The 24,021-nt window shown below is 40.9% G+C and overlaps 1 protein-coding gene across 3 annotated transcripts in view; it reads left to right on the top strand.

The window, feature by feature from the left end:
• The first annotated feature begins 2,340 nt into the window (after positions 1 to 2,340).
• Positions 2,341 to 24,021, top strand: part of il1rapl2 (interleukin 1 receptor accessory protein-like 2) — a 430,428-nt gene continuing 408,747 nt past the window's right edge. For all 3 annotated transcript variants that reach the window (XM_018670159.2, XM_051072153.1, XM_051072154.1), the window contains exon 1: positions 2,341 to 4,191. The gene's annotated coding sequence lies outside the window, so the exon portion shown is untranslated. The remainder of the gene's footprint in view (positions 4,192 to 24,021) is intronic.

Here is a 24,021-nt window from a genome sequence, read left to right on the forward strand (position 1 = left end):
ATGGTATGCTGGACCCATGTACTAATGAATACTCCTCCTAGAGCTACAGCTGTACTGTTTGCAAGACTGCTCAAATGCACATTTTAATGAGGCCTGGATGTAGAGTTCTATATGTAGTCTCATGTTTTTTGAATGTCTCACCTTTTTGTGAGACATGCAATCTCACCTTCACACCAGGTGTTGATAACCTCATACCATCTGTGTGTGGTGGCTCTCTGCGCAAAGGCTAGTGAGGCAGATCCTTTATGACTGAGCTCTCCATAAAAATGTCAGACAGGTCAAACTGATTAAATCTATTGCATAGTGCAGCAACAAAGCAATAAGTGATAAGAGATTATTTGAGAGAGAATGCTCAAAAACATATGTTCACATTCAAACTGACAAAGGTTTCTAGTGTTGTTGTTTTGTCTTTTTCACTTTATACTTGAAATAGTGCAACTTTTGACCCAAACCACAGTTTGTTTATTTTTGCAACACTAATTTGTAACTATTTTCACAGTCACTGACAAATTATGTTTCCCTGGAGGTCACTCTGGAGGACGTTGGCAAACAATGTATTTTGTTGTTTAATTTGGAGGAATTTTTTATTTTTTTGTGGTCAGCTTCAGCTCATCCCACAACACAACTTGTTCAAGTCAGCCATTCTCTCATCAACTGCATTTTCATTCATTCAATCAGTAATATTTCAATGGTGTTTACTGTCCATTTCCATTTTTTTATAATAACTACAAATTTGTTTTTTGTTTTTTTTTATACTTCATAGCTATACCTGTATTTTGCATACTTGTACATACCTCTATATATACACTCAGTAAGCACTTTATTAAGAACACAATACTAATACTTTGCTCTGAAGACAGCCTCAGTTCCATTCCTTTAAGGTTCTGGTCCATGTTTACATCACATCATTTCTGCAGATTTATCAGCTGCACATTCATGCTGCCAAACTCCTGTTCTACCACACCTCAAAGGTGTTCTAGATCTGGTGACTGAACTCACTGTCATGTTCATGACACCGGTTTGCTGGAGGTAGTCATTAGAAGATGGTGGCTATAAAGGGATGAACATGGTCAGCAACAATACTCAGACCTGTAGTGTTCCCCACAACAATACACCATCATCACCAACCTGGACTGTTGACACAAAGCAGGTTGGATCCATGTATTTATGCTGTTGATATTACAATCTGACCTTGCCCACTGCAGCCTCAGCAGAAATCCAGAATCATCAGACCTGTCTCGATTTTTCCAGTCTTTAAATGTCCAGTGTTGGTGAGCTTATTCCTGTTGCAGCCTCAGATTTCTGTTCTTGACTGACAGGACTGGAAACCAGCTTGGTTGTCTGTTGTTGTCTGTGAACATTCTCAGTCATCCAGGTCATGGTATTCTATCTAATAACCGGTTTGTATCACATTCAGAGGATATAAGGTTCACATTTTTATTATCAGTTTTCGACACTGATTAATTCCTTGTGATGGTTTTAACCATTCACTGACTCCACTTACTGAGCTGTCCTGCTTTCCCTCCCCCGTCCTTCCTTTCACCCTGTTATCCTCCCATGCGTCATCACTTCATTCCAGTCTTACTTCTTCTCCTCCATCCCCCGGATAATTTCTCTCCGCTGCCAAAAGGGGGCAACAAAGCGGCACTTTTCACCATCCTGGAACACCAAAAACCGAACAGCAACACTTGAATATTTTCACACTCTCTGTATTACACACACTCCCGCTGTTACGAGTCTCCTCTCCTGTTTTTTTTTTTCTTTTTTAACCTCACTTCTCTTTCTTAACCTCCTCCCAATTTTTCATTTTGCTCTTGTCAATGGAAATCAGTGATGTTCAAGTCCAAAAACAAAAACCTCTTTTTTTCACTCTCACACATTAAAATGTCAAATAAAACTTTAAAATGTAACTACAATAAAAGGAGGTAGTCTAAACCTCTCTGCCTCTCTCCCTCTGTTCGTGCGTGCGTGTTTGTGTGTGTATGTGCGCTCGCGCGTGCGTGTCTCGTGGTGCTGAAGGAACAGCGCCCTTCACGTGGGGAATGTTAGCAGTCGAATGAAGAAGCCGGCTGTCTGTCCCACTCATCTCTGTCTTATCTCCAACAACACAATCATTTCTTCTTTATCTAGGACAGGAAACTAGCTGGCATCTGGAAATGTACGTGAGGGTTTGAATATCAACACGCACGGAGGAAGGATATTTCTTTTGCTTACAGCGGGCTCTCTCTCTCTCTCTCTCTCTCTCTCTCTCTCTCTCTCTCTCTCTGCTCTGCTCTGCTCTGCGCTCTCTTGTGGACTCACTTAAGGCACTTTGGATAAAAGCCTCCGCAAGAAATGGGAGATTTTATGTTTCTTATCAGTTCTTCTCTGGGCAGGTGGTGAAGTATCTGTATTTTATTTCTGCAAAGGAGGTAAAATAGAGACGCATCTGATCTCCTCTCTCTAGTTATTTCGGCCACCGAGCCAAAAGTGGGGTTTCTCTTTTTCTGGTTTTAATCAGAAGAACGGACTCTCTCCTCCACTTACCCTTTCCTTTGTCCCTTCATCGCTCTGTCTGTTCTAAAAAAAATTGTGGCTGAGAGCGAGGACATACAGCTCCCCTCTCTTCTTCTTCTTCTTCCTCCTCCTCATCCCCCCCTCCTCCTCCCCGCGGTTTGGAGGAGAAACCAAAAGAAGCGTCTCAAGGCTCCGCGCTTTCCCTTTCTCTCGCTGCTCTATAGCGCTGCAAGAAGGATTTCCAAAAGTCGTTTCAAGTGGACTTTTTCGGTGTGATTCTGGCAGTGAAGTACAGTCCAGGATCGCATCCAGTGAGGAGAAGCAGGGGTGAAGCATTCTGACCAGTGAGGAACTTGTATCTGGATAGAGAGGGGGAGAGAAAAGTAAAGAGGAACAGACAAAAAAAGAGAAGACAAGAGGAGAGGAATGGAGAACACGCGCGGTCTCTTATTTCCAAAAACGCCTTTTCGGGTGGATTAGGAGAAAAAGAGCAGAAAAGAAGAGAGACCTTGCCTTGCATCCTCACATTTTCTATCATTACCTGCTTGTCTGGACATGGACTGATTGCCTTTATTGATCAGCCGATTGACTGTTTGATTGAGTGTCGGACATTATCACCCGGCAAACTTGGACTTGTGTGGGATTTAAAAAGGAGAGTGAACCCTGCACTGCAGCTTTCCTGTTTTGGCACAAGACAATTCTCCCCCAACAACACCTCTGGATTGATTAATTGATTTATCAATATATTGACGACTCCAGTCTGCAAAGTGGAACCCCAGTGACTGATTATCTCGTCATTAAGGCTGAGTTTCCTGCACACCCCACCCCACCCCCCACACACCCAGCCTAACCTATAAAACAAAGCATCCTGCTGTAAAACTTAAATAAAGCTTAGCAAGTGTTTAAATCCCTTTAGGAATGTAACGTCAATGTTAAATGCATCACAAAAGAGTCGCATACAGCCTGAGTACCACCGCTACATTAAAGCCCCTGTAAGACTATCACAGGGTACCACAAGGGCAGAAAGTACTACAAAGTACTATGACTATAAACTCATAACTGACTCAACAACCCCGCTGTATGAAGATTGTAAGAATTTAATAGGGATTATTATAGTGCAAGTGCTTCGCGGGATTCCAGTTTGGAGATTGGAAGTTATTTTTGGCTGCGCAAAGTAGAGCGACTCTTCCACACCAGTGCCCGGACAGAGACAGAGACAGACTGAACACAGAGGTCTACCTACTTGTCTCTGTCTTAACATCCCGTCCCGGAAAGAAGGGACTGGGATAGACAGAGGGCGGAGGAGAGAGAAAGACGGGGAGAGAAGGAGAGGATGCGTAACGGCGGTTAATTGGAGCAGACTTTAGCCCTCTAATATCTTGGAGAAGGAGGGAGAGAAGAGGAGAGGGATTGTGTTCGGTTTGCAGCCAGAGAGGCTGCCTGTTAGAGGTTATAGGTTTTTGGGCAGAGGGGAGAAGAAGAAACGACCTCCCTCATCATTTTGTTTATCCGTCTATCGCCCCGTCAGTTTTGGGGGGGAGGAGAAATTTGGCTGCACCGGCCAGGCGGCTTGTGACAGAGGACAGAGCCAGAGGTGGGATTATTTCAGCTAATTTTATTTTCTAACATTTTCGTCCGGTCAAGATTCCGCCATCAGTGCCGCTTGGATTCAGGATTAGTTTCTCCAAAAATCAGGTAAGAGGATGTCACGCGCCGATTTTACGCGTGTGTGCGCACATGTGTGATGGCTTTACTTCATGGGCTGTTTGTGTATATGGAGTGTGGAGAGAGAGAGAGAGAGAGAGAGTTGTTCGCTCCAGCGTGTGCGCGCGCGCGCCTGGTGCGTGGGTGTATGTGAGAGGTGAGAGACCGAGTGGCACAGAGAGCGTTTTTACGCACGAGTGAGAGCGCTGGAGAGAGAGAGAGAGAAAGAGAAAGAGAATGAGCGTGTGTGTCCATGCATTAGAGGATCCGAAAAAAACGGAGCGGAATTCCGAACTTACACTGGCAGCAAATCAAATCTTTGACACTTCTGATTGGACTAATCTGATCCTTACTCACTGTGGAGTCATTAGTCTGTTCATGATTCATTCATCAAACTACACGTGTGTGTGTATGAAATAACATGACTGCGCTAAAAACTGGGCATCATAGGTGACAGACATCCTCTCAAGGGAGGAGCAGGAGCATTCAACGAGAAATGTAGCGCAGGATAAACACACCTACGGTCAGCTAAAAAGGCAGAAAACATGTTTTTTGTTGAGTTTCAAATTCTGCTTATTGTAACGATCCCTCCTTTTCGTTTTTTACTGGACGGATTATGAGACAACGGGCCCCTGGACACTGACATAGGCCCCCTCCCACATAGAAGGCTGTGTTTTTGTGGTGGTTTTGTGTTTTTCTGGAGTCGTTTTGCATTAACACACACATCTCTTTGCAGTAATGTCAGATGTCTCTGTGTTCATTTCACATCTCTTCATCTATAAATGCTCATTTTGTGCCTCTGTGGAATTTTTGCATCTCTTTCTGTTTGTTTCACATCTCTTAGTTATTTTGTGTAACTTTTAAGTTATTTAGCATTTCTTTGTTTTGTGTCTCATTGTAGTAATTTTGTGTAGTCGTTTCACATTTGTTTCTGCTCATTTGGTGTCCCTTTGTAGTGTCTGTGTCTGTGGTCAGTTTGCATCTCTGTGTGTTTGTTTTGCATCTCTTTGTAGTCATTTTGTGTCTCTTTGAAGTCGTTTTGCGTTTCTTTAGATGTTTTTCTGTCTCTTCGTAGTCTTTTGTGTCTCTTTGTGGACATCTTGTATCTTTTTGTATTTGTTTTGTGTGTCTCTGTGGTGGTCTTGCATCTCTTTGTAGTCATCTTGTGTGATCATTATGCATCCTTTGTATTTGTTCAATTGACTTTCAACGACAGAATGTTAACAGCAGCCTGATGAGCCCATTCAGTGATCTGTTCATGCTTCTTTACATACACTGATCTGCTCGATTATGCCCCACATGTAACCTTAACCCTAGAGTTAAAACATGGGAAAAGATCTGTATGTTGCATATGTGAATAGTTGTGTACAACCTAAGACTCACACTCTGACAGAACAAAACAGCAGTGTAAATATGCTCCACGAATTCCCTTCACCCAGTTGCAGTGATGCACCTTTGGGTGAAAGGGTGCCGTTTTGGTTCCACTGTATAATTTTCCCATTTGTTGAAGTCTTCCCAAACACAGACGCTGTTTGTCTGAGTGCTTTACAGCCCAGCAGGTGCTTTCTCTCCCTCCCTCTCTCCCTTCCCTCTCTGTGACTGTGTACAGAGAAAGAGAGATTGTAATGTGTGTGTCTGTGTGTGAGAGGACACCAACAGTAAGTGTGTTTATAGTGTAACGGTGTGTGTGAGAGAAGAGAGGAGGAAGACAGAGTGGATGTGTGCCGTCTAGTATCACGAGCGCGCGTGTGTGTGTGCATGCCACAATGCAACAGCAAGGCATTCACACACACCTACACACACGGGGGAGGGATGCGTGGGGTTTAATTATCTCGGCCATTTAGCAACAAGGTGCGCATCAATCTCAGAATGGAGGGAGACCGAGCACCCATCTGAGACTGAGACTGCAAGTGTGTGTGTGTGTGTGTGTGTGTGTGTGTGTGTGTGTGTGTACATGCGTGCGTGCATGTGTTTGTGTGAGATTTATAGTGTGAAGCCGATGTCGTATAGATCAGACTAGTAGGTAGATGGACTGGCAGCAGAACGACTCTGTCACACTGACCAACACTGGTCATCTATTACTGGAGTGTGGGGGGGTAGTTTACAGCAGGGATGAGAGAGGATGACAGGAGATTGAGGAAGAAAGAGCAAGTGCTGGAAGAAGTACACAGCTCCTTTACTTCAGTAGAAGCACCAGTACATGCAAGTATAACAGGTAACTGATACATATTATGTATGAAATATTAGATTCTTAATACTGGTGCATTAACTGTTGTAGATGGTTGAGGTGGAGCTAGTATTTTATATACACTCAGGTGGTTTAGTCCAGTGGGGTTCAGGCTTCCTCCAGAGGGTCACAAAAGAAATCTGAGTGGTTGTGAGATGATTAATGGGAGAGGAAAGTAGAAAATTCAAAAGTAAAAGTTCTGCTATACAAATATGTTTTCATTGTTTTGTACTTTTCTCTTGTGAAATATTGGATAATATGACCCCTTTGGGCCTTGAACAATTGCTTAAATTAAACCACCTGAGAAGTCTGGTGGAGAAATGTCTCTGATGGAACAGCTAACAACATAGATATCTGGAACGTAACAAGGAGGCCCAACTAGACACTTCTGTTTTGCAGGGCAGTGCTTGTCAACCTGGGGACTGTCCAAGGGGTTGCATAACAAATCTGAGGGGTCGGAGGATGAGTAACAGAATAGATTAACAGATTAACGGTAAGTTAAGTAACACAACATGCGTCACTGAGTGTCTTTGAGTCAATTAATTACTCTTACTCACTGGAGGAGACCATGGGGATGAAGAGGAGGCAGAGATAGATTTACAGATGACAGAAGGGAGAAAAGTAGGAAAAAAGTGGAAGAAGAGACATAAAACAGGAGAGAAAGGAAGAGGGAGTTCCCACTGTTTTCTCCATTATAATTGCTCCATTTTCAAACTAATTCATTTTGTCACCTGGTGATCCTGTGATATATTAAATCCCCACCGAGTTACTGAAATGAAGTGAACCAAATTTTAAAAGGTTGTCCTAGTTTCTTCAAATGTTTTTAACCCCCTGCCCATGTGATAATTTACACATCTGTACAGAGGCAGCTAAAGTCAAAAGCAGATCAATGATGTTGATTTTGAGAGTGAATTCAGATTCAGATGTGTTTGAGGAAGAGGAGAGGAGATATAGTGAATTGAGAGGGAAGGATAGATTTAGAGACATGAGGACAGGAGAGAGGGAGAGAGAAGGATACATAAATTGTGGAAGGGATGACGAGGCGCGAAGAAGCGCTGGAAATATACGAGAGGAGGAAGACTGGTCAAGACGACAGCAGTGAGAAAGAGGGAGAGAGAGATAGAGGCAAGATGCTATTGAAGAGCAATAAGCTGCATTACTGTAGATTTGAAATATTGTAGATTCAGTCTGTTTGCACCAATTATTCTTACTCTGGTCTAGTTTATAGTCGCTTACTGGAAATCTCTTCAGGAATAAACTGAAGAAATGAGGATTTAAAACTTCAGAAGCCAGTTCCAAAGGTTTTCTAAACAGCAGCAGGGAAGTATTTTATGAAAAAAATGCCTCCGGCTACTCTTTGGTGCCACCATTGTGCAGATTCAGTTGAAACCCTAAAAACATTCCAAATTTGGTTGAAAAACAACCTCATTATAAGGTTTATTTACTGTAGTATCGCTGCTCACATGACCTTTATCAGCAGTTTACCCAGGTGCAATGGATTTTCAAATTTCTAGTATTTCTGAGAACTTTTCATCCATGTTGCTTTTGGGAAAATAAACATTTAGAATTTCATGGTAATTGTATATATGTGCTGATGAAAATGATGTGACATGATCCAGAAGTCAAGAACAGCTACTAAATGTGTGTTGTAAGGGGATGTTTTTTCAGTTGCTGTTCAAGGTCAAGAATATGACTGTTTCAAATCCATAATAATCAAACTAATATCTACTGAAAGCTGGCTGTTTTTTCTCCACTTCTTTAGACCCAGTTTCTTTTAATCTCAGTGGTTCTCTGAGGCTCTTATTATACTTCCTCTGTTTTACATAGAAACCTCTGATCAGTTGTATGCTGCCTGGCATGTGTGATACTATTATGACTTGTGCATTGCAAAAATTTCAAAGAGCAATTTTGATCAAAGTGATGCCATACAATGTAGGAATCCTTACACTTCTGTGAAATTCCAGGGTAATTTAATGTCATGCATTCTGAAATGATCAAAGAGTCTTTATTTTTGTGTCATATGAAAGAACTTGCTCAATGGCATTTTGGCAAAAGGTAGAAATGCATTCAGCCTAGTGGTTAATTGTATATTGAATATCTGAAAAACAAGACACTCTGGGGAAACAGTAGCGGTAGCAAAGTACTGTGGAGTCCCTTATAGCAACACAGGGCTGTAAGGACAGCAGTGGTTAGTCAACAGTGATGGACAAGCAATGCAATCAATTACTTATTTCTCGCCAAGAGAGCAATTACATATCAGTGGCTAACATTAGCAAACCAGAAGTAATCACATTACTCCAATGAGTTACTAAGGAATGTGTTACTGTCCAACCCTGCTGATGAGCTGATTTAAAGTAACACTGCCCCTTAGGTGGGTAGTCACTCCTGATTATATGTTCTCAGAACTAGATCATACACTGTCCTGTCCACCCACATAGGAAATCAACAGTGTTTAGAACTGTTTTGAGAAGCCAGACATGATGATGGAGTGAAAAGTGGTAATGGAGTGATAACAGTGTACATTTTCAGACAGACTCTCCTGGAAGACATTGATAGTGTTGCCCTCTGTTCTTCACATGAAATGTGCCACTGATACTTCCTCACCTTCGCACAGCTGACCAAGAACAGCATGAAGTGGGCATGAGTGTCAGATTGTCAGTTTTGGATCCCCCTAATCAGATGGAAAACTGTCAGAGTACATGGGCCCCTTATGGCCAGTCTTAATCCAGAATTGGTTGGTCTCAACTAATTTTGGAACTGAGATAAATTTCTGCCAGGTCAGATGTTATTTGACCTTCAGTTTAACAGGGATTGCTTGATTCATTGCCTAAATGATCAACAACCATAGGATGGTTCTCACAATTTTGGTCAATTGTCTTGCAGTTTGAGCATTTCTGTGGTTTTCCACAAAACAGGTGAGCACAACATAGGTGACTTTACATTTCAGCTTTCAGAGAGCGATCTTTGTGCATTTTAGTTACCATTTATGCCCATAAGCATCTTTATTGTCCCTCAAGGAGGAAATTGATTTGAATAGATACGACATGACACACAAAGGATATAGAACACAACAGTACACAACAGTAAAAACAACCAAAGATAAAAAGAATAAAATCTTCTGTGCAAGCCATCATACATAAATAAATAAATAAATAAATAAATGATACTGCTAAAAAAACAAACAAAAAAAAAAACAGCAGCACAGTTAAGTCAAGTGCTGGTTAAGCACATTAATTACACTAGGAACAAAAGAAAATTTGAACCTGTTGCTTTTAACTCTGGGGAACCTGTATCTCCGCCTAGAAGGGAGAAGAGCAAATTCTTCCAGGAGTGGGTGATCAGAGCTGGCCAAGATCGACTTTGCTTTCCGCAAGACTTGTCTGTCGTAGATAACTGCCAGGGAAGGTTGCTGTGTGCCAATTATCTTGCTGGCTACTTTCACAATGTTAGACGATTTTTGTTCTGCACCGTAAGGTTCCCGTACCAAGAAATAATACAAATGTTAAAATGGATGCAATAAAAGATTTGTAAAATAGAACCATCAATGTCTTGTCCTCGTTAAAAGTATTCAGTCTGCGCAGGCCATTTTTGCAAATTGCAGACGTGTTGGAGTCATGATCAAGATTTTTATCTATCACTGTTCCCAGGTATTTGTAGCTTTCCACTGTCTCAACAAGTGAACTCTTAACGATAGTTGGTGAGGTTGAGTGGGAGGTTTTTCTGAAGTCGATAGCCATGTCTTTGGTTTTTTGAACATTTAACTTCAGAAAATGGTCGTCACACCACTCTACAAAGTCATTCAGTACGGGCCCATGATCGACCACTCCATCCTGAAGCAGACTGATTAAAACTGTATCGTCTGCGACCTTTAAAAGATGCCTGTCATTATAATTACTCATACAGTTGTCTGTGTAAAGAAAATACACAACAGGGGAGATAGGACGCACCCCTGTGGTGAACCTGTGGATGACAGTCGCTTTCAGGATAAAACACCATTGCCCTAACTACCTGGGGCCTACAAGTTAAAAAATTCCAGCACCCATTTCACCATGCCAGTGTCGAGATTAAAAGTGGACAATAGTTTTTAGTTTAACTAAAACGTGTCTGAATTGTATTAAAAGCTGAGAAGAAATCTACAAATAAAAGCTTTACGTGAGTTTGAGTGCCCTCAAGATGTTTGTACAAGTAATTGAATAGGGTAATAGTGGCATCACCTACCCCTTTATTTGCCTGGTATGCAAATTGCAGTGGATCAAGCTGGCTCTGAACCTTAGCAGTCAGAATTTGTTTGACCAGGCACTCAAAAGTCTTCATTGCAAGTGAAGTCAGAGCCACAGGCGTCAGGTCATTGAGTTATTTTTGGCCACAGGTACAATAATGGATTCTTTCCACAGTTTTGGGACTGTGCTGGGAAAGTGTTGAGTTAAAAAGATCCAAAAAAATGACATAATTGATCTGCACAGACTTTAAGAAATTTGCCAGTGCTCATATCAGGTCCAGGGCTCTTTCTGATGTTACATTTCTGGAACATGGATCTGACAGAAAGGATGCTGATTATAGGCTGAGGAGTGACATTACTGTCACTCAAGGAATCAAACAGATTGTTGTGAATATTTATAAAATCATATTCATCATTAAAACATAAGTAAAAGTCATTCAACGCATTTGCAAGCCCAGAATTTGTGTCAAAATGATCAATACTGACTGGCCCATACTTCTTTCTGTCCTGGCTTGTCATAGCCTTCATACCGTCCCACACTGCCCTCAGGTCATTACTTTGGAATTTCTCCTCTTTTACTCTTATAATGTAATTTTGCCCTTTTGATTTCATATCTGAGTTCTTTTTTAGCTTCTACCCTTTCCTTTTCATCACCACGAAGAAAAGCCTTGTGTTTCCTGTGCAGCACATCCTTCACTGCTTTATTTAGCCTGGGTTTGTTATTTGGAAACACTTTCACTTGTTTGGTTGGGAGCCTTTAAAATAGAGAATGTAGGATGATATCACCTCAGTCCTCTCATCAAGATCAGCAGAATGATTAAAAACAGACCAATCTGAGCATTCAAGGGCTCCCGTTAGTTCCTCCACAGCATTCCCTGACCACATCTCTACCTTTCTGGTGGCTACTTGACCACTTTTAAGGAGAGGCTTGTAGATTGGAATTAGATGAATGATGTTGTGATCAGAGGAGCTGAGAGGAGGGAGGGCCACAGGCTTGTAAGCACCTTTGACTGAACCATAACATAAGTAGATAATTTTGTTCAGTCTGGTCAGGCAAGAGATGTACTGATAAAAGTTACTGACTGGTTTCAGGTTACATTTGTTGAAATCCCTAAGGATGAGACAAGGAGCATCAGGAGAGAGGGACTGTAGCTTTTGTGTAACCTTTGAATAGTTATCACTGCATTCTTTACATTGGCTTTGGGGTGAATGTATATCACAGTGACAAATATTTGGGGAAATTCACGGGGGAGATAGAAGGGGCGCAGAGACACAGATAGCAGTTCTATGTCTGAAGTACACACAGTCTCTCTGACAGTGATGTGTTTACACCACCGCCGATTGATGTAGAGGCAGACCCCGGGCCCCTTGGGATTTCCCTGTGACATCAGCGTCTCTGTCAAGCTTCACTGTTGCCCCAAAACCACTGAGGGTGAGGTTGGTGTCCAGGTCCTCAGAAGTAAGTCACATCTTATTAAAAGCCATGATGCAGGCATCTCTAAATTTCTCCATATGAGTGATGTTTGCTTGGATCTCGTCGGCCTTGTTCCTCGTGGACTGAGTATTGCAGAGTATTATTGAGAGGAGGGGTATGCAGCTAAGTTTCAGCAGCTTCAGCCTTTGTCTGACACCTCCCCGTCTTCCATGTTTCCGCACCTTGCATTTTTTATCCTGTGATGTATCAAAGTTCTCATTGTAACGGAAGGTCACCGCCACTGAATGATCTTCCATGACAATGTCCATGTGGGAATGCTGCTGCTGATCCCTTAGACTCAGTAAAAATCCCCTGGAATACTGAATCCTGCCCATGTGTGAGTGGCAGGGATCAAACACAGTCTGGGCGACGATAAACAAAGTCTAGGTAGCAATCAAAAACAACAGCTCCATTTAAAAACAAGAAGTGAGAACAGACAATGCAACAGACGTAGATCTTACTCCAAATTAGTTGTTTGGTTTATGATGACATTCAAACAGTACGGCAGTTTCAAACAGAGAGATCAAGACAAGACAAGGCAGACCACTACTGCATGTCTCTACTCGTGCAGCGTTACCTCTATCAGGTGCTACTACAACAAATAATAGTCATGCACATTGTTATGGAACTGTTAAGGTCAGTTTATAGCTCTGTGGAGGTCAGCCTCAGCTCAGATTAGAGCCCTGCAGCTGATAAGGATTCAGTGATTCAGTGTCTTGCTCATCGTCAGCAGGGTGGAGGCCTGCTGACATGAGGGTTTGAACCAAGACCATCCAGCTCTGCTCTCCACATGGTGACCTCTAAGTGTTTGTGTGAGCTCTGACTTAGATTAACCAACACAACACAAATGTAAAAGGTTTTTGTAGACTGCCATGACTTAGGCATGGATGTTATTTGTTCTCCATGTCTCCAGTGGGTAGCACACTTTTCTACCTTTCAGGCTGCAGTATTAACACAGTTTCCCAAAGAGCAGAGGTGTCATTTAGTGGTCTACAGCTACAAATGTTTAGTGTTTCTCAGAGCATCCCTGAAAGTAGACACCAGTGTCCCTCACAGCATCAGTCATCTTGCCAGTCACAGTGTCTGGACTGCAGCTATTAACTGTCCTTGTGTTAGACATTGTGGTCACAGACCTCTCCATGCCATGTCCTCACTTGACAAAGGAGGCAATATGCTTTAATGAGACTGGATCCCAGAGTGAGACTACATTTGTCTTTTGCATCCTGGATAGGAGAAGTTGAGGAAACCTTGGCAACAACACAGACGTATTTTGTCACGCTGGTGTTTTCAAGTTTTATTTGTTCTAGTGAAATATACCTGCATTTAAACCCCTGTGTCTAAACAAGTGGTAGGCTTTCACAGTGTGTACCCAGTACAACAGAGATTCTGTTGTCACAGTAAATTCTGTATAAGCTTTACATTTTTTGTGTGGAAAAAATGTATTGTTAAGCTAATGGTATTTATGGTTTACGGTAATTAAATGACATCATTTTACAACCCAGACAAAAAATTTGGGGGATTCCAAGAAACTCTGTGTGTAGCTTGAAGACATTTACTCTAAAGAACTGAGACAATATGATTGTCTTTATACATATTACATCATTCCCCTTCTTCTATAAATAGAGATGTGGTTAAATAGGGTTACAGCAGAAATAGAAAGTGTGTGTGTGTGTGTGCGTGCGTGCATGCGCATCTACATTACTTCATGAATTTTGTAATGTTTCTCTTCTGTGAAGAGGTCCTCTGGGGTTAAACAGAGCTGTTGCATGACACAACACACTAATTTATTAATTATAATAATTGATGCAATGTTTGTTAACTGTGTGTGTGTTGCGGGTTACTTACAAACACTGCAGATGGTGTTGGTGGGAGTGCAGGCATGGGGCGTTCAGGGGGAATTCTGCCCCCATCAAACAGAAACGCTCATCAGTAGTGATGGGGGCAGGGCCAGTCCTGTGCCTGTAAGGAACACATCGCAGCTCAGCTAATCTGGACTCAACGGAGCGTCGGCATACACACACACACACATACATACAGGGGGATAATATCAAAGGATATACAGTATATTAATAAGAAATCATATTAAATATGTATTTGTAAACAAATGTATTCTGTCCATATCCGTTAAGCTTTATGTGAGACTGATCAGTCATCTTAAAACAACCTGTGATGTTATTAAAAGCAATATCTTACAGTTGTAAAAATGATGACTGTGTTCTTCATAAAAACCAACCTGACAGTCTGTCTACTGATCATCAGCCCACCATTGATCTAGATTGTAATATAGGATGGATTGACATGAAATTTGGTACATTCATGTTCCCATCAAGATTATTATTATTGGTTATTGTTTTTGGTTTGTCACCAAGTATCTGCAAAAGTACTGACATTCCCATTAGCCTCAACTGGACTCATTTACATGTTAGCACTGGGGCAGCACAGTGGTGCAGTGGTTAGCGCCACAGAGCCTCACAGGAAGAAGTTTCTGTGTTCAAGTCCTGTTTTACCCCGAGTCCTTTCTTTGTGAGTTTGCATGTTCTCCCTGTGCCTGTGTGGGTTCTCTCCTCCCACAGTCCAAATACAGTACATGCAGGTGAGGTTAACTGGTGACTCTAAAGGGTCTGTCCAGGGTGTACCCCGCCTCTCACCCAATGTCAGCTGGGATAGGCTCCAGCCCCCCCGGCGACCCTTACAGATAAGCGGTATAGATAATGGATGGATGTTAGCACTGTCATTGTGAGCATGTTAGCATTTGGCTCAAAGCACCACTTTGTCACTGCCTACATACAGCCTTGCAGAGCTGCCAGCATGACAGCAGACTTTTTTGTGGACTAGCCCTGTCATTTAAAATGATCTATATGTGTTTTCAGTTGAAAAGCAGGAATTGCATGATTTTCTTCCAACAGACATCACGCTAATCCCTGAACTGCTTAAACACAAAATGCCTGGATGTTTTGTCCTTTCCTCTACAAATAGTCAATCTTGGCTTCTCAACCATGACCATGATCTCTCCTTTAACAGTTTTTGCTTTAACTGACAAAAGCACTGCCAGTGTCTTAATGCTACCAGTGGGGGCATCAGTTCAACAAAACATTTAAAGTGGGGCATTTTGGAGGGCACTGACCTATTCTGCCGTTTAGGCATGAGGACTTGTTGCAGACGTGAGGACTTGTTACATCTGCACATATATACACTGATATTCACTTTATTAGGGACATCTAACAACATCAAATCCAACCAATACAACAACCCTTCAATAAATTCCACATAGGTTATCATACTGAGTTTTGTTGACACTGTTTCAGAAAAGTGATTGATTCAACAATCATTTTTGGAAGTTTGTTGTGCTGTGAAATTGCATTGTATTATATTGACTGACAATTCAATCTATTGGAACAAAATGAGTCACCAGCTGAGAATCTGATCAGAATTTCTTGAGGAGAAGAACTCATTTTATTTTCATAAGCATCAGTTATGTGATGTAAATAACATCATGTAATGATAATATTCCACTGTACTATTCCTAAATAGAGTAAATATTCAGCTTCCCATTTGCAGCAGTAAATCAAAAAGTAGGAAGAGTATATGATCATCACTCTAACCAACAGATGAGTCAACATTCATTTCAAAGGCTATTACTTTTTATTATTATTATTATTTTGAAATCATCAGGTCAGCTGGACTTGTTTTCATTTCCTGTTTGAATTTGGGTGTAAGTATCTTGGCCTAGTTAGTGTTTCCCATTTAATCATTAATTTCCATGGTACATTGTTGTGTAGGATGGATACTACAACTCCTCAATCTCTCTCTGCCTTTGTCATTCTTCTCACTCAGTCATGTTCTGCCATTCAGCCTTACACACTCCCTCTCTGTCTTTTTCTCATCCTCCTCTTTCTCTTGAGTGTCAAGTAGCGTTCTTCTGCTTTCTTTCACTCAGCAGTGCCACCATCTTTCTCTCTTTCACGCCCTTGGTCCTGCTGACATTCCTCTGTGCTGTTATTTCTCAGTGCCATTGAATTTGAATGATATATTTACACTGCTGAAGCACATGTGAGTGGAATAACATGAAAAACACACAAAATGAGAAGTACAACACTAAACTGTTGACATCTGTTTCACTTTCATCCCTGAATGTCTCTATTTCTTTTTTCTCTCCTTTTCTTCTTCTCTTCTTTTAGCTCCTCACCCCTCCTCCTCCTCCTCCTCCTCACTGTGACTCTTGAGTTCACCCTTCAGCACGTCTACCAGTGTGCGTAGCCTATCCTTAGTTGACTTAACATGGTCTGACAGGCCAATCCCTATGGATTCTGATCAAATAGAGCAATAGTGTACACAGCAGCAACAGTGCAGCCCCAGCCTGCTAAAACAGCAGCCATAATATGGCCAAGATCAGCGTCCTGCAAAACTGATTCGGACACGTTTATCTGCTGATTCTACTTTGTTACACACAATTTTCTTTTTAAAAGTAGTCAGGCTGGTATTAAGCTCATGATGTGTGTGTTACAGGCAACACACATCAGCACACTGCAGAGCTTCTTTTTTTTTTGGTCACGTTAAAGGACCAAACTGGTATTTTTTATCAACATGGTGCGTAGTGTATCTTTGAAGTTACCAACCATTTCCCAAAGAATGCAATAGATTTTTAGATTTGTGGGATTTCTCACCTTTCAACTTGCAAACACTTGAATCTTGCCAGAGTTCAGCTATGCCATTGTGTTGTGAGTAAATGGTGCAGTAATTGATGCTCTGACATTTGATAATAAATAAATGTTGATCTAGTTTTCCAGAAACACCTAAACTGGGACTACTGGACTATTTAAAACAGAAAAACAGTGTGTAGATAATAATGTAATGCTTTACTTTACTGATATTAGGTATGGTTAAGAAGCTAAAACATACACAATACAGAGAATTGATTCTGAACCTAACATAAATATATTTAAACTATTATTTAAGATATTTTCAAGTAAGTGTTTTTTAAAGTTTATAATCACACATTCTGGTGTTGCTGGTAATGTGTATCTTTGGGTGCTAGCTTAAATTGTTGAAAAGAAGGAGACAGTCAAAGCAGAGATGCCAGAGTGTCCCTGAACGCACCAACAGGAAGTTTTGAACTCAGTCCCTGCTAACTGCATTGCCATGCAAAAGTGATTTAGTTTAGACACAAAACTTTTATGGATGAATAATCTCAGGAACATTCTGTCTGCAAGTGGATTTATACACCATAGGAAGCCTGGAAGGTGAGACACCAATCAAAAAGTTATGGCATGTTTTGAAAAATGTTTGGTAAAGTGGCTAGAACATGTGTAGCCACTCTGATTGATTCAAACATACAGCAGTGCTAATGTTTGCGCTGACCAGTACATTTCTAAAGTGTTTAAACTTGCTTATGTTTCTGTCATGTGTTTAGAATGGCCTGTTTTGGGACAGGGGTGGCAATTAAGTCTCTGCTTTAAGCAGAAAGAAAAACTCATCAGTGAAATCACCTGCTGAGGAGATCAGATTGAATGAAAACCTGCAGACTGTTGGCTCTCTGTGGAAAATGGTTGACCACCTCTCTTCTGGATGTTTAAGGACTTGTTAAGAGCTCGGTCTGGTGTTTTACAGTTAAGTTTCATGTCAACTGCTTGACATGTATCAGAACAGTATTGTTTTGCAAGTCAAAAGAAAGTCTTCACTCTTGGCCATGGAGTCTCAAGTCACACTTTGTGTTTCAAATCTAAAGAAAGTGATTATTTGTGTTTCTGCTTGTTTGCACATCCAAATGCACCTTTCGCCTTCAGCAAATGGAATATGAGTGGCTGCTGTTGGATTGATCTGTTGCTAGGAGAATGAATTCATGCATAGCTCACTTTTTAAAAGTACTTTTTGAGGGCATTTTTGTGCTTTTATCAGAGATTTGACTGTTGAGAGATGACAGGAAAGGAGTGGGAGAGACATGAGAGAGAACGACAAGCAGCAAAGGTCCCCAGCCTGACTTGAGCCGGGGATGTTGCAGTTCATGGTGGGCGCCTTGAACCCCTGGGCCACTGAGGCACCCTATGACGTCATTTTTTCTAGCTTGATTTTAAATGTTTGGGTTTGTAGAGAGGATCGAGTCATTCCAAATCAAAGTTCTTACGTCCAGGTGAAGTCTAGAGTCATTAGAGTTGAGCTGCAAATCTCTTTTGATGTCTAAAGTCACCAGTCAGACTCGTGACGTGTTACTGTTGTAAATCACTGGTTTCTATGTAGAAATGAAAATTATCGCCGGGGCAGAACATGGCTCAGTTTGCTGTGCAGACCTTATAGACCTTGTACTTCCTGTCAGACGCCTTAGCTGTTTCAGTGAGAGGTGTCAAGGCACAGTCCTGATCAAAGACAGCTACAACTAAATTTAAATCAGCAGGGATTATACATGTCACAGCCAGTTTAAATGGCTTCAAATCAACAGTGGGGCAATTAAAGCCAACAGGCACGACACAGTCACAGTGAGTTAAGTGCCAATGTTAGTACATTTACTTATTCATAAATCAAGCTCATTTGACGTAACAGCTCAAATATTCCGAGTGTCAAACCACAAATGCAACTTTATGAGTGTTGTTGCATCTAATTATTTAGAGCTTTGATGTATTTTTATGTGTATTTTAATTTTTAGATTGTGTTCTGATTTAGTTTTAGTCTGTTTTCTAAAATGATTCTTCTAGATCTACTGATGATTAATATTTTAGACACAGGATATTTTGAAACTGTGTTCACATGGTCGGGTCGTATTTCTCCATGAAGACGTTCAGAGCTGTGCCAGCCTTCTGTGTATGCAGTATGTGTGTGGGGTGTGTGTTTGGAGACTTTAAAACGACAGGTTAACCTGTTTGTTCTCTGGAGACTCTTTCTTTTCAGTCCCCTCAGTGCAACAGAAAATAGAAACAGTGTCTGTGTGTGCGCGCCTGTGAAAATAAGAAACAATGGAAGCTTCTTCCATCCCCAAGTGTCCTGCTCTCAAGCTCTCCTTTCCTTCCCTCCCTTGCTCTTTCTTTCTTCTCTCTCTCCATTTATCTCTGTCAGCCTCTCTTCATATCAGCTTTCTTAATGGAGGGAAGAGAGAGATACAACATAGTTTCTAGTTTAGCTGGACCAGAATGTAAACTGATGGATTAATGAGAATTATTGGTCACATGGTGTAAAAATATGAATATAGTCATTTAATGATTCTGAAACCACAAAGACTGAATTTAAATAGAAGCCAGAGGCTACAAGAAGCTGTGATAGGACAAAATGCAATTTAGAAAACAAGTTTATCTGCATAGCTACACTGTGGTGATTGCAGCTGGAACATTATAATGCTGAGCTGCACCTCCTCCTTTGCCAGAGAGTCCACACTGGCACAAGCTCTGGTGACTCTGACAGTGCCACAGTCTGAATGAAGCTATGAGACTTTTGCTCAAATTCTCTCTTTTCTTGCCAGAAGCTTCTCTGTTTTCTGGACGCTGGTTTATGATTTTCAGGGTAAATGTGTCTCAGATCAGTGTGTTACAGAATTGAGACTCGGTCTCTGACCATGAAAAATTATGATGATGTGATTATATGGCTTTTTAAACAATAAAGTGAGTGAGGCCAGATCCATTTAAACACCACAGTCATATTATAATACTGGACTTTCTGTCATTGTAATGACATGGATATGTGTAAAGCACTGATTTTGCTGTCAAATGTGTGAAGTGTGCAGCAGCACAGACCTGGGCACATGCCTCATGAAACTGCACAGGGCATGGAGTTCTGCATGGTTAAGAATTTAGCTCTATCTGCTGTGGCTACACAGTCAATACCTTCTTTTTTATCTGTAAGTATTAGAGGAGAGATTATATGTCAGGTAGTTATGTTGGACTGTAAATTCCCCGTAGATGTCAGGATTGATTCCAGCCCCCTGTGACCGTATACAGTGTATGATGATAGTTGGAGATTGTTGCAGACATATTGTTATATATCACATCATTTCCATCACGTGGTTTGACAGTTCTGTGTGATGCTCTAAATAAAAGAAGGCTTTTTTGCTATTACATTGGTTTTAAGTAAGTTTTTCCTTCTGGCATAAATAATAGAAATGAATGAGCTTCTGTTTCACTACATCTTCTTAAAAACAAACTAGTTTAAAAAAGCAACATTCAAAAGGACCTGACATATAAACAAAGCAGAGTACAACCAGAGTAGCAGCGCTCTCAAGGAAAAGAAGTGGCACATCCCCTGCATTATTTATGGAAAATACATTAACAGTATTTGTACAGAGTCCATACTTACATGTGTGTTGAAATAATTCATGCCTTGTTGTCTCATTAGGTTGTTACCCATGTTAAACGCAGTGGTTGTTATATGCATTTGGCCTCAACTTAAAGTGTAAGAGGTGAGCCAGTTTGTATTGACTGTATAGTAAGTCTTTAGCGTGTACTTTTGGTTTCAGACGTAGGTGTGGGGGCCATAAAGAAGAAAGAGAACAGTAAGTGTTTAGTTTCCTTTATCTGATTCTTAATGATCGATATGTTATATGTGCATCTGTACTGACAGAGGTTCCTGGCCTGAATCAAACTGGAAATGTTACATGATGTGTGTCGGCCCCACCACGAGGAGGCCCCGACAATGAACCTAATTAAAGTGACAAATTCATAGTCAGATTCAGATTCAAATACAGGAGCACATATAGGAGCAGTGATTTCCCAGGAGATTATCAGTGTTTTGGTTGTGAGTAGTACCCATCCCACATCCGCAGCCACAGTGTTCTACTGGGGTAGAAAAAACAATATGATGAAAACACTTAATTCAGTAATCACTTTTTCTTTGCTTACTCTTCATTTACCCTATTGTGTCCACTCACTGGAACTCATTGTGGTCAGCAAAAGAGTGTGTGTGTGTGTGTGTATGAAAGAGTGACTGTGACACACATATTAAAACAAAGGAGAGGAATGAGAGAGAGAGGGGGGGAAAGTGACGACAGAGCGAGAGTTTAGCAAGAGAATCTGGCAACTGAGCCCAAACCTGTTTATGTAAACATTAATCTTGGCTAAACTGCTGATAGATTGGCTTTACAAACACACACACATACACACACACAGACACGAGGTAATAGCTTTAATCCCACCTCTCTCAATAGATATACTCCCATGAATACGACACACAGAGAGAAGCGAGGCCGCTTGTAATTAAGTTCTACATGTGCAAATCCAGTTGTGAAGCATTGCTTATGAGATCGGCTGTATAATCACATCGCCCCAAAAGGGAGAGACCGCTTACTTAGCATTTAAATAGGTTCCTTCCCCTTGCAACCGTGTGTGTGTGTGTGTAACACAAATACACCATGTTTCATTGTGTGTGTCTCTCTGCATGAAAGAGGAAAGAGTGTACGTATGTGTGAGAGAGGGTGTGTTTGCATGATAAACGCTGCGATGCATGTGTATGTGTGGGCGTGTGCATCATAATGTATCATTTTAGTGTGTTCCTGTATGGGTGTGAGAGTGTGCGATAAACATATTCTCTCATTGCAGTGTGTGTGAGGGCAATAAATCTTGCCTGCACATTATTTCTTAGGGGTCCCAGTGGAACATTGTAACATTGTAATGTCAATAGAGCAGGTTTTAAAAGGGATGCAGAGGGAATATCAGAGAAAATTAACTGTGTGTGTGTGTGTGTGTGTGTGTGTGTGTGCCCGTGTTTCCTCTGCTCTCACAAAAAATATAAAGAAACAGGAAATTTCCCTCAGTGTTTGCCTTTAAAGGTAAAGAGTTTGTGTTAAATTTACAGTAAGGTTTAGAGAATTAATTCATATCAATTAGCTATTCGTAGGAGCAAAGTCAAACATCATGTTGTTTGTTTCTGTGTGTGTTTCCCATCGGGGATATTGCTAAGGCAGTCGACTTCACAGAGCCATTGTTATTGAAATGAAACATAATGTCAACTTGTGTCCTGAAGCTCATCTACTCTGCTCATGCTCAGGGATTTGGCCTTGTGAAATGCAACAGTTGCTCTATTTTCTTTTTCACTGAGACTACAGTACAAAATGAGTTGGCACTGTTCCACTCTGCAGAAGGGGTTCTTTAGAAATGGATTACCTAATGGGTTTTACACTGTTGCACAATCCTTCATCTTGTCAAAAAGTGAAAATTGTCCGATGTGACATTTTGAAGCTTTTTTTGAACACTGTTTAGAACATTCGTCGTCTGTCGTACAGCATGATGGCTCAAGTGGAAGAGCCAATCACAGATCTGACTCCATCTGGCTTCAAGAAACGGCTGAGAATGGCTCTTCAAGAGTAAGAGTCGCACTAGAAAATAAATTATTAACACTATTTATGCATTTTCTTTCCTTAAAAACTCTGAAAGTGTGTTTCACAGACTCAAAGTAATGATATGAAATCTCCCGAGGAGTAAAAATATCTCTAAGTGGATGAAGCTGCAGACTGCATGTGTCTGAATCAGTAAGGACATTTCTACAGGGCAGGACAGGTATAAGGGGTGGCCTGGGGGCAGAGCTCCCTTCAGGGCTACTCTAAAAATACTTATACGTTATCAATTTAATGATGTTGATACAGTATCATACAGCATACAGAGTCTGCCCGCAAGTGTTATAAATGGAACATTTTATCTTTAAAATTATTGATTTGTTAAGCCTCCAGGATACACACAGTTGTGGTGGGAAACAAGTAAATGTAACATGAATTACCTTTGATTACATTCTCTGTACTGCTGGCTTTTTCATAGTGCTAAGATTAGTCACAAATAGAAACGCAGACACCAAACTCTTGCACATAATATTTTGGACTGATGCAGGGGTGGGGTGTCTAATGAGAACAGGCTCTCCATTGGAATTTGGTGGGAATTTGTTAAGAAACTTGCTTTTCATCTAAGACCAAAATTTGAACCCAGTACCCTTTCTTCTGCCTTCACCATGTTCAGAGCACACATGTCTTAACCCATTCAATCGAGTTTCCATTCAAAGGTCTGTCCAACAATACATAAATAAATATTTAAATATTAAAAAAAAAAAACAAAAAAAAAAAAATACAAGCCCCTCAAGCCTTTTGTTGAGATATGTGAAAGTTGAACTGTGTTTTGATTTTAGTATTTGTAAGCTCCTCATGTTTGACGATTTTATTGTTTTGTTGTTTAATTCTGTGTTTACATTATTTTTTTTTTTTTAATCTTGCTATTTTTAAAGTAGTTTTATTATTTCTTATTTACAGAGTTTTTATCTGCATCTCATGGAACTATGTCAGTTGACATAGAGTACATAATAACTGAACAATCTCCATCTGCTAAGGAAGACTGTGAGATGTGGTGTAAAGTGCTGGTAAAAGCTAGTAAGTGGGCCTTTAGTTGACATTTTTGTGTGAGTCACTGTAGTGACCAGTCTGCCCTGAAGAAGTAGTGCTGCTCAGAGGGCATATTATAACCTCTTGTATTGTAAACACAAAGATGTCTGAAGCTCTTGGCAGGCGACCATCACCACCACCTGCTCCTGCCATGAAACCACGTTTGGCAGCAGAGAGGTCAAGAATGAACTCTCATGATTCACAAGCTTTTTGGTGCGAGTGTTGCTTCCCTCTGATGTCTCTGAAGTTTTATGTCAGATTTGATGTTACTCAGTAATTGCCTGTCATGTGCAACTCTTCACCTCATCTTAAATGTCATCACTGCTGCCTGAAAGACATCATCACATCATTTAAATCTAGAATCATCATCATCAACATTGTCACGGAAGAATCATCATTGTCTGTGGGTTTTCACGTGAGAGCCATGGATGTTAGTCGTTGCTGCAGGTTAAGGCGTGTTCACAGGGAAAGTTGACGAGTGGTCATTTTCAGCAATATTTGGCAAGTTGACAAGTGTTGATTGGAGTGTTGTTCAATCATAGGGCTGATGTTGTTGTGGAAATCTA

Source organism: Lates calcarifer, linkage group LG8 (genome assembly GCF_001640805.2).
Source record: "Lates calcarifer isolate ASB-BC8 linkage group LG8, TLL_Latcal_v3, whole genome shotgun sequence".
Lineage (NCBI taxonomy): Eukaryota > Metazoa > Chordata > Actinopteri > Centropomidae > Lates > Lates calcarifer.